Source organism: Pleurodeles waltl, chromosome 3_1, assembly GCF_031143425.1.
Source record: "Pleurodeles waltl isolate 20211129_DDA chromosome 3_1, aPleWal1.hap1.20221129, whole genome shotgun sequence".
In the NCBI taxonomy this organism is placed as follows: Eukaryota; Metazoa; Chordata; class Amphibia; order Caudata; family Salamandridae; genus Pleurodeles; species Pleurodeles waltl.
This window is the reverse complement of record NC_090440.1, coordinates 212,935,061-212,947,213: the sequence shown is the minus strand read 5'-3', so window position 1 is coordinate 212,947,213 and position 12,153 is coordinate 212,935,061.

Sequence of the window (12,153 nt, the reverse complement as noted above, 5' to 3'; positions counted from 1 at the left end):
CTGGGTTAATGCTCATTCCAGCTCTGACACCCCAAAATGCATCTGCGCTTTTCTAATGATGCCCATGTATTTAGATAGCGCTATAGCCCTGTCAGGGTATTTCTTGTAATAAATGCTTGCAAAGATTAAACACTGATGTCCAATTGTCCATATTAATTGGCACCCTCGGCCTAGGGGCCAACTCCCATTCCTCTTCCTTAGACCCTTCTGTGGCTTGTATGTCCCTATGTAACAGTTTAAAAAAAATTTAAAAAAAAAAAACGTCTACGTACTCGTGTCTCCATATTCTGTCCTTGTTTTCTCCACTATGTGTGGGCCCAATGGCATAGCCAGACCCATCTAGGGTAGCCTCCTCTTGTGTTCTCCCCCTTCCTTTTCTTCTGTGCCTGACTTCTCTCCGCTGTCTTGTCCCCGCCCTAAGTTGTACCTCTGGCTTGCAGCTCTGTGCCTTTGTCCCCGCCTTTCTTATCTTTACCTGTTAGCATGTCCATATCGAACCTTCTCCTACCCCCGCGGACTTGTAAATTGGAGTGTCGTCCCCTTTTGCACCGTCCCCCAAACCGACCACCATTGCCCTTTACCTCTGCAATGTGCAGCCACCGGCCGCGAAACCTTTCAGCCCCGTGCTTGTTCTTGCCTTCTTTCCTGTGGACCACTGCTGTTGTCCCACTCCTGAAAAATAGAAAACGGAGAGAGGGGTTGCGCCGCTCCTGCGTCCTCTTCCCCTCCCCCTTGTGCTGTGTACCTCTGTTTCCTTGATCTCCCCCTCTTCCCATTCTTCCAGATCCTCTTCATAGTCAAGTTCCCACACATCCTCTTCACACCATCCATCCGCTTTCCAACACTCCCACTCCTCATCATGTAGTTATTAGACATGTCATTGTGACCCACATGGCGTCCGCCATCTCTGTGTTGTCCCCGATCCTGCGGAGTAGAGAAGGCCGCCGGAGACCCCTCTAGCGCTTCTGACCAACGTGCTGGGGCCGTATTGCGCCCCGTTGGCATCGCCTTCTTTCTGCCAACCTCTTGCATTGGCATTGACCTTCCGCGCGCCGCATGGCCGTATGCGCCACTGGCTCCCATCGTGCTGCCTAAACCACCATCCTCCCTGCCTTCTTGTCCCCCTAGGCTCCTGACCCATACCCAGCTGCCGCTCCGCCCTTAGGTAAAGACACGTCCCAGAGCGTAGTTCCTGACCTGCCTATACCCCCCTGCTGCAGGCCACAAAGGGCGTGCTGAGAAAGGATGCGTGGGCCCTGCGTAACCTGGCACCTCCTGTGGGGTCCTGCGGGGGGCCTGGCAAGGGGGGGGGGGGCCTTATAGTGCGTTGGTTTTGCCTTGTGTGATAACCTCCTTGTACAAAATTGTAATTAATTAATTGAAATGTTTTTTTTTTTTTTTTTTTTTTGGGGGGGGGGCTGTATTGACCTAAATCACTTAATTGTGCCATAAAGGCCGATGGCGAGGGCCCCACACTGTAATGATGTAAGGCTCCCCATCTAGGTAGTTGTATCGCGTAATATTATATCCATATATATTTTCATTTCTATTTATTTCTTCTTATTTCTCTCTTTTTTTTTTATTTTTTTTTTAATTAAATTAGGCCCCCACGTGGTCGGAGCCAGTACTATCTGGACCGCCGCTAAATTGAGGATATGTGGGGCCTATAAAACCAAAAAGGCCTGCTGGCGGGGCCCCCAGGGGCCACAGTGGCTTAAAAACCAACCGCCTGTTACCGCGGCCGCAGCGCTACTAGTGCAGGCCGGCCGACCAGCCAAACACGTGCCGTAATTCCTATGAAAGGGGGGGCGGCCGCTTGAAAAGGAGCGTGTGGCCGCCCTCAGTAGGTGAGAAGGATGAAAGGAGGGGAGGGGGGGGGGGGCCGTGCGGGCTGAACGCGCGCCCCGGCCTACTGTAGTGAAGATACCCATACCCCTTCCCCGCCCTGGGCCCCACCCTACCTGCACCTCAAAAACCTGCAGTGAGAAGCCCCAGGGACCGGCCTCTCCAAACTAAAAACGCGCGATGGTAGCGCGGAAAGAGGCCGGTCCCTCCACCCCCAACCCCTTTTATTCCCTCCCCTTAAAACCCACCCCCACTTACCTTTTCCCCCAATCCCTGTCCTCTTCGCCGTCACTTCCTTCCCGAATCGTCCCGCGGGAAGACTAGAGCGTTGCTCTTACTTCCCGCGGGCCCCTCCATCCAGCACAGAATCACACATGAGAGGAGAGGACATGCTTGCAGTTTTGTATGTAATCAGTGCTCTCTGTAGAAAGAAGCAGCAGAGGTCGTCTGGAGCCATGCACAAACAAAGGGCAGTGTGCAGCAGCACACGGTGGGGAGCAGTAGTGCTCCGTAGCAACGGGAGATTGACTGAGGCTACATGCGCAGGAGATGACAAACATGTCTTTTTGTGAGACAGTTAAAGTAGATAGAATTGTAAATCCCAGTGCAAACATATAACTATCAAATAGAATGATGGGCAGGAGGTAGTGGGGAAACAGGGCTGCACAGGGACATTACCTGAATTGCAACGGATGCCAACACCAACAGGAAATACAGCAACGGGTATTAGGTGGTGGGGGCATCAATGCGAGCCGAGTCAAAAGAAAACAGTAGTGTGCCGAAACTAAACTTAATGGCCAGAAGTGAACTGAACCATGTAACAGGGTCAGTCTCCAGGGCAGGAGCAAAACAGCAAAAGGCAGGTCAAAGGCGGGACAAATGTAAAGCATTTACCAAAGAAACTAAAGGAATATTGAAAGGCAGGCCAAGGAACGAATGAAAGTGATGGGCGTGGTGAAAACCCACAGAAGCAGATACAACATGTCAAGAGAGCACATGCACGCCGCCTAGGCTCGACCTAAAAACAGCCCACATACTGATCCCTGAGACCAGCCCATCGAGCACTGCCTATTTAAACCCAGAGACCAGTCCGACCCTGTTGTTCTGTCCCAAGAAAGTACACAAGTGATTACAGGCAAGCATGTTGGATCCACAAAGTAATTTTCCCCAAAGCAGCTCCGAACATCTACACAGGGGAAACCTTACTGCAAAATGTGACTGATGCTGTCTCATCACAGTGGTAGAATAGCGGAAGTGAAGACAACATTTAAATGAGGAATAAGCAGCACTGTGTGTTCATGTTGTGATCATGGGCCTATTGGCTATTCGAATATACCTGCTAATCAGACTTTCATTGAAGCCATTACGGTCTCTAGATGCCCGAACCATTACCATCAAAGATCTATTTCAAGGGTCACAAACGGTTCTGTGAAAAAACAAACACTCAAAGGTTTATGACACAGGGAAATAAAACTGCTTTACATCACCATCCTAGAGCTGAAAGTGACCTTCTTGCCCTTGAAGTCACTTGTCATCTACTGCGAAGTTTCGTCTGTCGTATGAGTAGGTTAAAGCTTTATTGTATGGTTAATAGAAACCGTTACAAAAATGCTTCACACTTAATAAGTAATTTATAAATACAAATCTGAACAGGGTACTAGTTAAAAGTGGGAATTATTCAAACTAGCAAAGAGAAATAAAAGCCAGATAATTAATATACATTATTAAAGAATATGTTTGATTAGTTCATTTGATTAGGCTGGCTTGTATATGTGCAAGGCTACAAGGTGTGCAAGTAAATATTGGCAGACAGTCACTGAGATGCTAGCAGTCTTAAAACAATTCATGAGTTTCACAAATTTTCAATTTAATTGCGTGTGTGATCCTTTGAGTCTCTGCATTAAAACGTGCCCAGCAGTGTCAGTGTAACCCCCTTCAATGGTATAGTAACATTTGAAACAATATAACCGAACCACACACCCCACCCCAAGCCTGAGCATCTGCGCTGTGCCCAGCCACATAAATGCAGTGTATTCATACCTGCTGCATATGTCTCTAATGTGTTACTCATGTCTATTATGGTAACTCGCCATGCTCTTTGGCCATGTGGGCCTGGATTAGCAGTGTTGGTGCCCAGCTATCCCCCTGCATACACCCTGTGAGCACCACTCAGAACCCCTTTGCAATCACCCCGGAACCAAATAGGCCATAAACAACGAGGGCCCTTATCTATCAGATTAGACCATCAGTCAGTCTGGGCACAATGGATGGGACCACCTGCTCCTAATCTCCCATGGCACTGGTCACTTTAGTGTCTGAATCAGAGTCCGGATAATAATCCAGCTGTAGGGGAACAAATGGATTTTGACTGTGTTACAGCACCTTCACCACCACTTGTGCTCTCACTCCTTGGCTGCCTATCCATTTGTGGGGAGGTCACGTGGTCTCCTGTGTTGCCTGCATTTTATTCTTGATGTCATCCACTGTCACGGTTTCGGGCGGGTCTGATCAGGACTCTGGTTGGGACACCCCTTGAGGTCACCCAATATCCTAAAGAGGTAGTGTACTGGGGCAGAAGAGCAGCTAAAGGCATACATGGAAAGGACAGCTATGGGCAGACACAGGAAACAGGAAAGTAAAAGCAGAGCAACCCTTGTGTGAACAAATAGGAAACGGATTACTAGTGGACAAACACGCTGGGGTTGTACACAGAGTAAGGCGCAGAACCTCCCACAGTGACAGGGAATCTCAATGCCTCTGTGCAGTTTGCTCTTACAGATAGTCACCCTGCCAGCCCCATAGAAAGGAGGCAGCAGAAGTGATTCTGTCTCCGGACCCTAGAGCACAAACAAGGATAGTACTTACATACACAGGACACGCTCTTGTGGGTCCAGCTGGAAACACAGTGGCGATTCCTGAGAAAACAGCAATAGCACACTGTCACTGTTAGGCACGAAAGACAACGTATAACACTAGACAAGGATGGGGGCTGGAATTGCCTCCTGGAAACCAGGAGCCAACCCCAGTACAAAGGAGGACACTTATACACTGGTGAAGACTGATAGAACACTTACCAGACACAAAGAACCAAGAAGAAACAGAAACAGAAGGGAACAAACAAAGAGGCAGAGGTAAGAACTGGGAACAGGCTCAGGCTGAAGTAAAGGCAGGACTAGGCCTTGAAAACAGGGTGCAAACGTCTGGCTGGAACAAACAGAGATAGGACTGGGAAACTGAGAGCAGGCTCTGGCTGGAACAGGCAAGGACAGGACTGGCATACAGGGAGTAGGAATGAGTAGTAAACAGGACTGGGAAACAGAGAGAAGGTTCAGGCTGAAACAAGGCAGGAGCAGGGCAGAGAAACAGGGAGCAGTCTCTGGAAGAAACAAACAGGTACAAGGCTAAGAGATAGGGAGCAGACTCTGGCTGGAACAATCAGGAACAGGGCAGAGAAAAAGGAAACAGGATCAAGCTGGAACAGAACAGGAACAAAACTGGAACACCATCCGACAAAGGGTCTGTAACACAAAGGAATCGAAGTCCAATGCACGACGAGGATCTTGAGGAAATGGCTGCTTATATGCAGTTCCAAGCTGGGCTGCACAGGAGAGGTCTCAGGTGTGTGTAGTTTCAGACACTTGCAAGTCCTGGAGGAGAGGATCCAGTGAAAAGGAGCAACTGGACTTCTCCCATAGAAAACAATGGGAAACAGAATCCGGGCTTTCCTGACTTCCAGGCTGTGCATTATGGGATTTGCAGTCCCAGGAAGCAAATGTAGTGCTACACAAGTGTACCATGGAGAAAAGAGAAACAAACAGGAGTCAGCAAGGGGCTCTAGATAAGTGTTTAATGTGATTCCCAGGCTTCCGACAGTCCCCTTACAGCGCCCCCTAGAAATGGGCCGACAGAGTCGTAACAGTATACCCCCTCCCACCAGTCCGCTCAAGAAGAGAAGGCAATTCTTTGGCTGAAAAAAGTTGAAGAGGAAAAGCCACAGCAAGAAAATCCAACACCAACCTTGGTGGATAAGTTTACAGTCCTGCCATAGGTGAATCTTCCAATGAGCAAAGCATATATTAACACCCATATGGGCTCCGATGTCTTTCCTCTTTATTGTTCGATTGATATGGGAGGAGTGCATGGAGTTGGTTTCTGGTAAAGTGGATTCAGGAGTAAGGAGATCTGGAATGGCATCATAGGCGATATTCTTTAGGACATTGGTTTCCTGTTCAGTACTTTCTTCTTTGGAAGAGATAATTGGCGTATTAGTAACTGTCAGGTCTGTAACACCTTCAAACAAGCAGGATTTGTCTGTTTCTGCAGCAGTATTTACATTGATTGTGGTCTGAGGCTTGCAAAGCATAGAGACTTGGGAGGCATGGGTAACTGGTGTTCTCAAAGTAAACATGAAAAAGTCAGAATTTTATTTCGTCTTGGATGACTTCGGAGTATCAAATTCAGGAACAACAATAGTTTTCAAGTCTTTAGAAACTGGATTAACATCTGAAAATGTTAAAGTTCGACAAGCTAATTCTTTAGGGTGATCTTCAGACAAGACTGAGATTTCTTCATTGCAAGTGCCCTGTGGTGTATTCGTGGTATCCGAAATGGTTTCTTTGCAAAGCGTTTCTACTACAGGTAGTTGATCTTCAACTCTGTTAACACTGAAAGGTTGTTCTTTGGAAAGAAATAGAACTGGAGTCTCTTCAGAAATCACTTTCACACTGTTACCTACATTTTCAGCTTTAGCCTTTGAATTGATGATGGTTTCTTGCAATAAAACACTAAGAACAGTACTTATCATCAGATCGTCGCATACAAGATTCAAATTCAAGTCTTTAATTTTAGTGGGACAGATTATCTTTCAGTACTTGAGCTTCGGTTTCAGATTGCTGGTTTTCAGGAGTCTTTAATTTCAGAGACACAGCAGGTGGCATTGGTATGGCTGATTTTACATCAATATCAGATACCTGTAGATCCGAGAACTGTTCTTCACTAACCGTTGAGCTGGAAATAGGATTCATAGTGGCAGGGAACAGCAAGTCAGAATCAGTGGTTGAGGCTGCAACTGTGTCCAGTTCTAGGAGAAGGCTCTCATTTCTTATGACAGGCTGTTTAGTTTCAGATTGCTGGTTTTTCCTTGTCTGAAATCTCCACGGTTTGCTTTGACACAGAAGAGATTTTTAAACTTTCTGAGAAAGTCCCTTACATTCTTAGTAATTGCGGGTATTTCTTCACGGTCAGAAAAATCCATTAGTTCACTTGAAACAGGAACTGTCTCTTCATTATCTGAAAATTCTATGATAAATTCTGGTGTGTGCGCCATTTGAACAGCACTTTCTGCAGGTTTGTTCACCATAGGGCAGGAACCACTGTGATCACTAGATTCAGATTCTTCAACGCTGTTGCACAACTTGCCATTAATCTCCAGTAAAGTCATATCTTGGTTTCTTATGGTGCAGCTATTGGAGTCTGCATCAGAACTCTCTTCTTCCTTTGGCTTTATTTGTTCTGATAGACGGGCTGAGACACTTCCTTCTGAAGACTCTGATCCATCCTCTGAATCAAAAGGTGTCAAATCTCTCAGAGATGTCAGAGATTCAGTCAACTGTACCAGGATATTCTCTGGAGAACTGCAAGCTGAGAGAGAGTCTGAAAAAGAGGCTGATATATTTATCACTGGAGCTGTATTTTGACTGTCAATAATAGAAGGGACAATCTGCTCTATAGTAGTCTTTGGAGAGGCAAATGAAGTAGCATACTGTTCTTTGAGCCAAAGCTGGTGATCATTTTCTTTTTTCAGGTTTTCAAATTGCCTTGCAGTAGTTTCCATCAGCTGCTCTGTTACTTCTTCTACCTTACAGATAAACAGAATGTCTGGCTCTGGCAACAGTGAAATATGCATTGGTGAAAAGAGCCCACATGCAAGATTTCTAGTGTATGTTACAACATATTCATCATAGAAGTCCAATATCTGCCTTTTAATCTGCCAAAACTGCCCTTTTAGTGTGTGTATGTCCATATTGTTATCAAACCCACTCAGAATAGAAAAGGGTTTAGCAGAGCTTTTAGGGATCGAGACTGGTGTATTATCATCCAGTTTGGGAAGAGCACAAGCCTTTTGAGTTGAACTAAGGAATCCCACAGTCTTTACCGATCCCTTTGATACAGGTTCTATCCTGCTGACTTGAAAGCACTGAGGGACTGGTAGATCCTTACACGAGTCAGCACAACACTTAGGAATTTAGACTGATGTACTGTCATCCAATTTGGGAGGAACACAAGCCATTTGAGTTGAACTAAGGAATCCCACAGTTTTTACTGATCCCTTAGATACAGGGTCTAGCCTGCTGACTTGAAAGCTCTGAGGGACTGACAGGTCTTTATAAGAGTCAGCACTGCACTTTGAATTCTGAGAAACTGGCCTAGATGGGCTGAAGCACTCAACAGAAAACAAGGGAATCCCTAGTGTGGCTTCTTGAACAGTGTCAGGGTTCTTTGTTTTGACAGAGTCCTGGAAGTGAATTTGGGATGCACTAGCATGAGGCAAGGAATTAACCAGGGTTTCTTGAGAGTAAATGTCTTGTGCAGAAGTAGCAAAAGCACTTTCACTGTTAGGAACATTCTTACTGGCTTCAGCTAATAGATACTGCAAAAACTCATTACGTCCTTGTAATTCTTCTACAGACAGGGACTGGGGGTCATAGTCACAAATAACATAATAGTCTATCATTGAAAGATTAGCAAGCCACTCAGTGTAGTACTGAACTTGCAAGTTATGGTTTTCTTTAACAAGTCTATCCTTTAAACTAAGGCCTTTTTTAGAGGTCTTCAGAGAATGTATAGGTTTAGAAAGGGGTGTCGTAACATGATAGGAAAGCCCTTTAGGTCTGTGTGTGCTTTTGCTGCCTAGGGAGCTTGACATTTTTGGGTCGTGCATTCTGTCACGGTTTCGGGCGGGTCTGATCAGGACTCTGGTTGGGACACCCCTTGAGGTCACCGAATATCCTAAAGAGGTAGTGTACTGGGGCAGAAGAGCAGCTAAAGGCATACACGGAAAGGACAGCTATGGACAGACACAGGAAACAGGAAAGTAAAAGCAGAGCAACCCTTGTGTGAACAAATAGGAAACGGATTACTAGTGGACAAACATGCTGGGGTTGTACACAGAGTAAGGCGCAGAACCTCCCACAGTGACAGGGAATCTCAATGCCTCTGTGCAGTTTGCTCTTACAGATAGTCACCCTGCCAGCCCCATAGAAAGGAGGCAGCAGAAGTGATTCTGTCTCTGGACCCTAGAGCACAAACAAGGATAGTACTTACATACACAGGACACGCTCTTGTGGGTCCAGCTGGAAACACAGTGGCGATTCCTGAGAAAACAGCAATAGCACACTGTCACTGTTAGGCACGAAAGACAACGTATAACACTAGACAAGGATGGGGGCTGGAATTGCCTCCTGGAAACCAGGAGCCAACCCCAGGCCAAAGGAGGACACTTATACACTGGTGAAGACTGATAGAACACTTACCAGACACAAAGAACCAAGAAGAAACAGAAACAGAAGGGAACAAACAAAGAGGCAGAGGTAAGAACTGGGAACAGGCTCAGGCTGAAGTAAAGGCAGGACTAGGACTTGAAAACAGGGTGCAAACGTCTGGCTGGAACAAACAGAGATAGGACTGGGAAACTGAGAGCAGGCTTTGGCTGGAACAGACAAGGACAGGACTGGCATACAGGGAGTTGGAATGAGTAGTAAACAGGACTGTTCAGGCTGAAACAAGGCAGGAGCAGGGCAGAGAAACAGGGAGCAGTCTCTGGAAGAAACAAACAGGTACAAGGCTAAGAGATAGGGAGCAGACTCTGGCTGGAACAATCAGGAACAGGGCAGAGAAAAAGGAAACAGGATCAAGCTGGAACAGAACAGGAACAAAACTGGAACACCATCCGACAAAGGGTCTGTAACACAAAGGAATCGAAGTCCAATGCACAACGAGGATCTTGAGGAAATGGCTGCTTATAAGCAGTTCCAAGCTGGGCTGCACAGGAGAGGTCTCAGGTGTGTGTAGTTTCAGACACTTGCAAGTCCTGGAGGAGAGGATCCAGTGAAAAGGAGCAACTGGACTTCTCCCATAGAAAACAATGGGAAACAGAATCCGGGCTTTCCTGACTACCAGGCTGTGCATTATGGGATTTGCAGTCCCAGGAAGCAAATGTAGTGCTACACAAGTGTACCATGGAGAAAAGAGAAACAAACAGGAGTCAGCAAGGGGCTCTAGATAAGTGTTTAAGGTGATTCCCAGGCTTCCGACAGTCCCCTTACAGCGCCCCCTAGAAATGGGACGGCAGAGTCGTAACATCCACTGGCTGCTGATCAGTGAGCGTCAATGGCTATATTCCATTTGTAACCAAGCCAACACTTCCTCTGGAGACAGGAAGAAGTGTGATGTCTCACCCTCTACTATACACAGTTTGGCAGATAAGAGGAGGGAATATTTCAGGCCCATTGTTCACAATTTCCACATAGGGGTTGTAACACTGCTGTACTTCCAATGTGTAGTCTTAATGCACAGTGACCACATTGCTATAGATCTTCCATGGGCTTTTCATCTTAATAGTTGTAATATGAGATCTCTGTCTCTGCAGTTGAGCAATCTTGCAATCACTGATCTCGGCTGGGATACCAGCAGCAGAGGTCACCTCACTATTTGATGTGCTCTTTCTATCAAAAATAATTTCACCATCTTCTCTGACAAAACAGCAGACATTAGCTATTGTTTGAGAAAGAGTTCCATGATGGGACCCTCAGAGTGTTCCAGGAATCCCATAAAAAAACAATATTGCTCCGTGAATACCCTTCCACATCTTCTGCTTTCCATTGTAGCAATGTTATATGGACTCTCAGGTCATGCAGTTGGTTGTGGGCCTCTTGTAGCATTGGGCAAATCATGCTAATGGCAGATTTAATGTCGTCCACCCTCTCTGCCAATTTCCTATGATCCGTTGCGGAGCAAGTTCACCCCTGAAGAGACTAGGGGGGTGATTCTGACCGCGGCGGACGGCGGTCGCCGCCCGCCAAGCGGTTCCCGCCAAATGACCGCGGCGGACATTCTGGCTTTCCCACTGGGCTGGCAGGCGACCGCCGAAAGTCCGCCCGCCAGCCCAGCGGGAAACACCCTTCCCACAAGGACGCCGGCTCAGAATGGAGCCGGCGGAGTGGGAAGGTGCGACGGGTGCAGTTGCACCTGTCGCGAATTTCAGTGTCTGCAAAGCAGACACTGAAATTCTTTGTGGGGCCCTCTTACGGGGGCCCCTGCAGTGCCCATGCCATTGGAATGGGCACTGCAGGGGCCCCCAGGGGCCCCGCGGCACCCCCTACCGCCATCCTGTTCCTGGCGGGAGACCCGCCAGGAACAGGATGGCGGTAGGGGGTGTCAGAATCCCCATGGCGGCGGAGCGCGCTCTGCCGCCATGGAGGATTCTCAAGGGCAGCGGGAAGTCGGCGGTACACCGCCGACTTTCCGTTTCTGGCCGCGGCTGAACCGCCGCGGTCAGAATGCCCAGCGGTGCACCGCCAGCCTGTTGGCGGTGCTACCGCCGACCTCCGCCATGGCGGTAATTACCGCCAGGGTCAGAATGACCCCTTAGGTCTATTATAACTTCCAATGAGTTTTTGGCTTCAAGGATTGCTTGTACTATCGCATCAAATTGCCCAGAGACTTTTTTAAGGGTGTCCTCCAGGTGACTTAGCCCCCTCACAATTGCTGTGATGTTGTTAAGAAGTCCAGAATGTCTTTTGTTGGGGCATGTGGGGGCTTGCCCACCTTGGGTTTAGCCATCATGTCCAGTGTGGAAAGGGCTACACTCCCAAGGGAGCAGTTCTGGGAGGCAATCCTCTGATTAAGCTGCAGTTGGGCCTTTTGCCACCTGTAGCTATTGCTCAGATGTAGGAGGGCATTCCCTGAGTCTACCTACAAGTTGTCTAGGCAAGGTGCTCACTCCAGCTTCATGAGCAAAACTTAGCAGGCACATCATGCCACGGGCTGGGTGCAGATTCGATAGGTCTGAAATGGGGGCGTATTGGACAGGACCCAGGATGCTGCAGCTATTAATACTGGTGCAGTGCTGTCACTAGTGCACCTTACTGGATGGTGGCCACCAGCTGTCCCCTTTCTTTTGAGTACCTTGGTGTATTAGCAGTCCAGAATGCCTCCTCCATCTTAATGCCCCAGCAGACTTTGAGGCCTCACTGGGCCACCAGCAAGCACCACATTTCCCCACCCCGGGCAGCGGGCAGGCTTGCATTC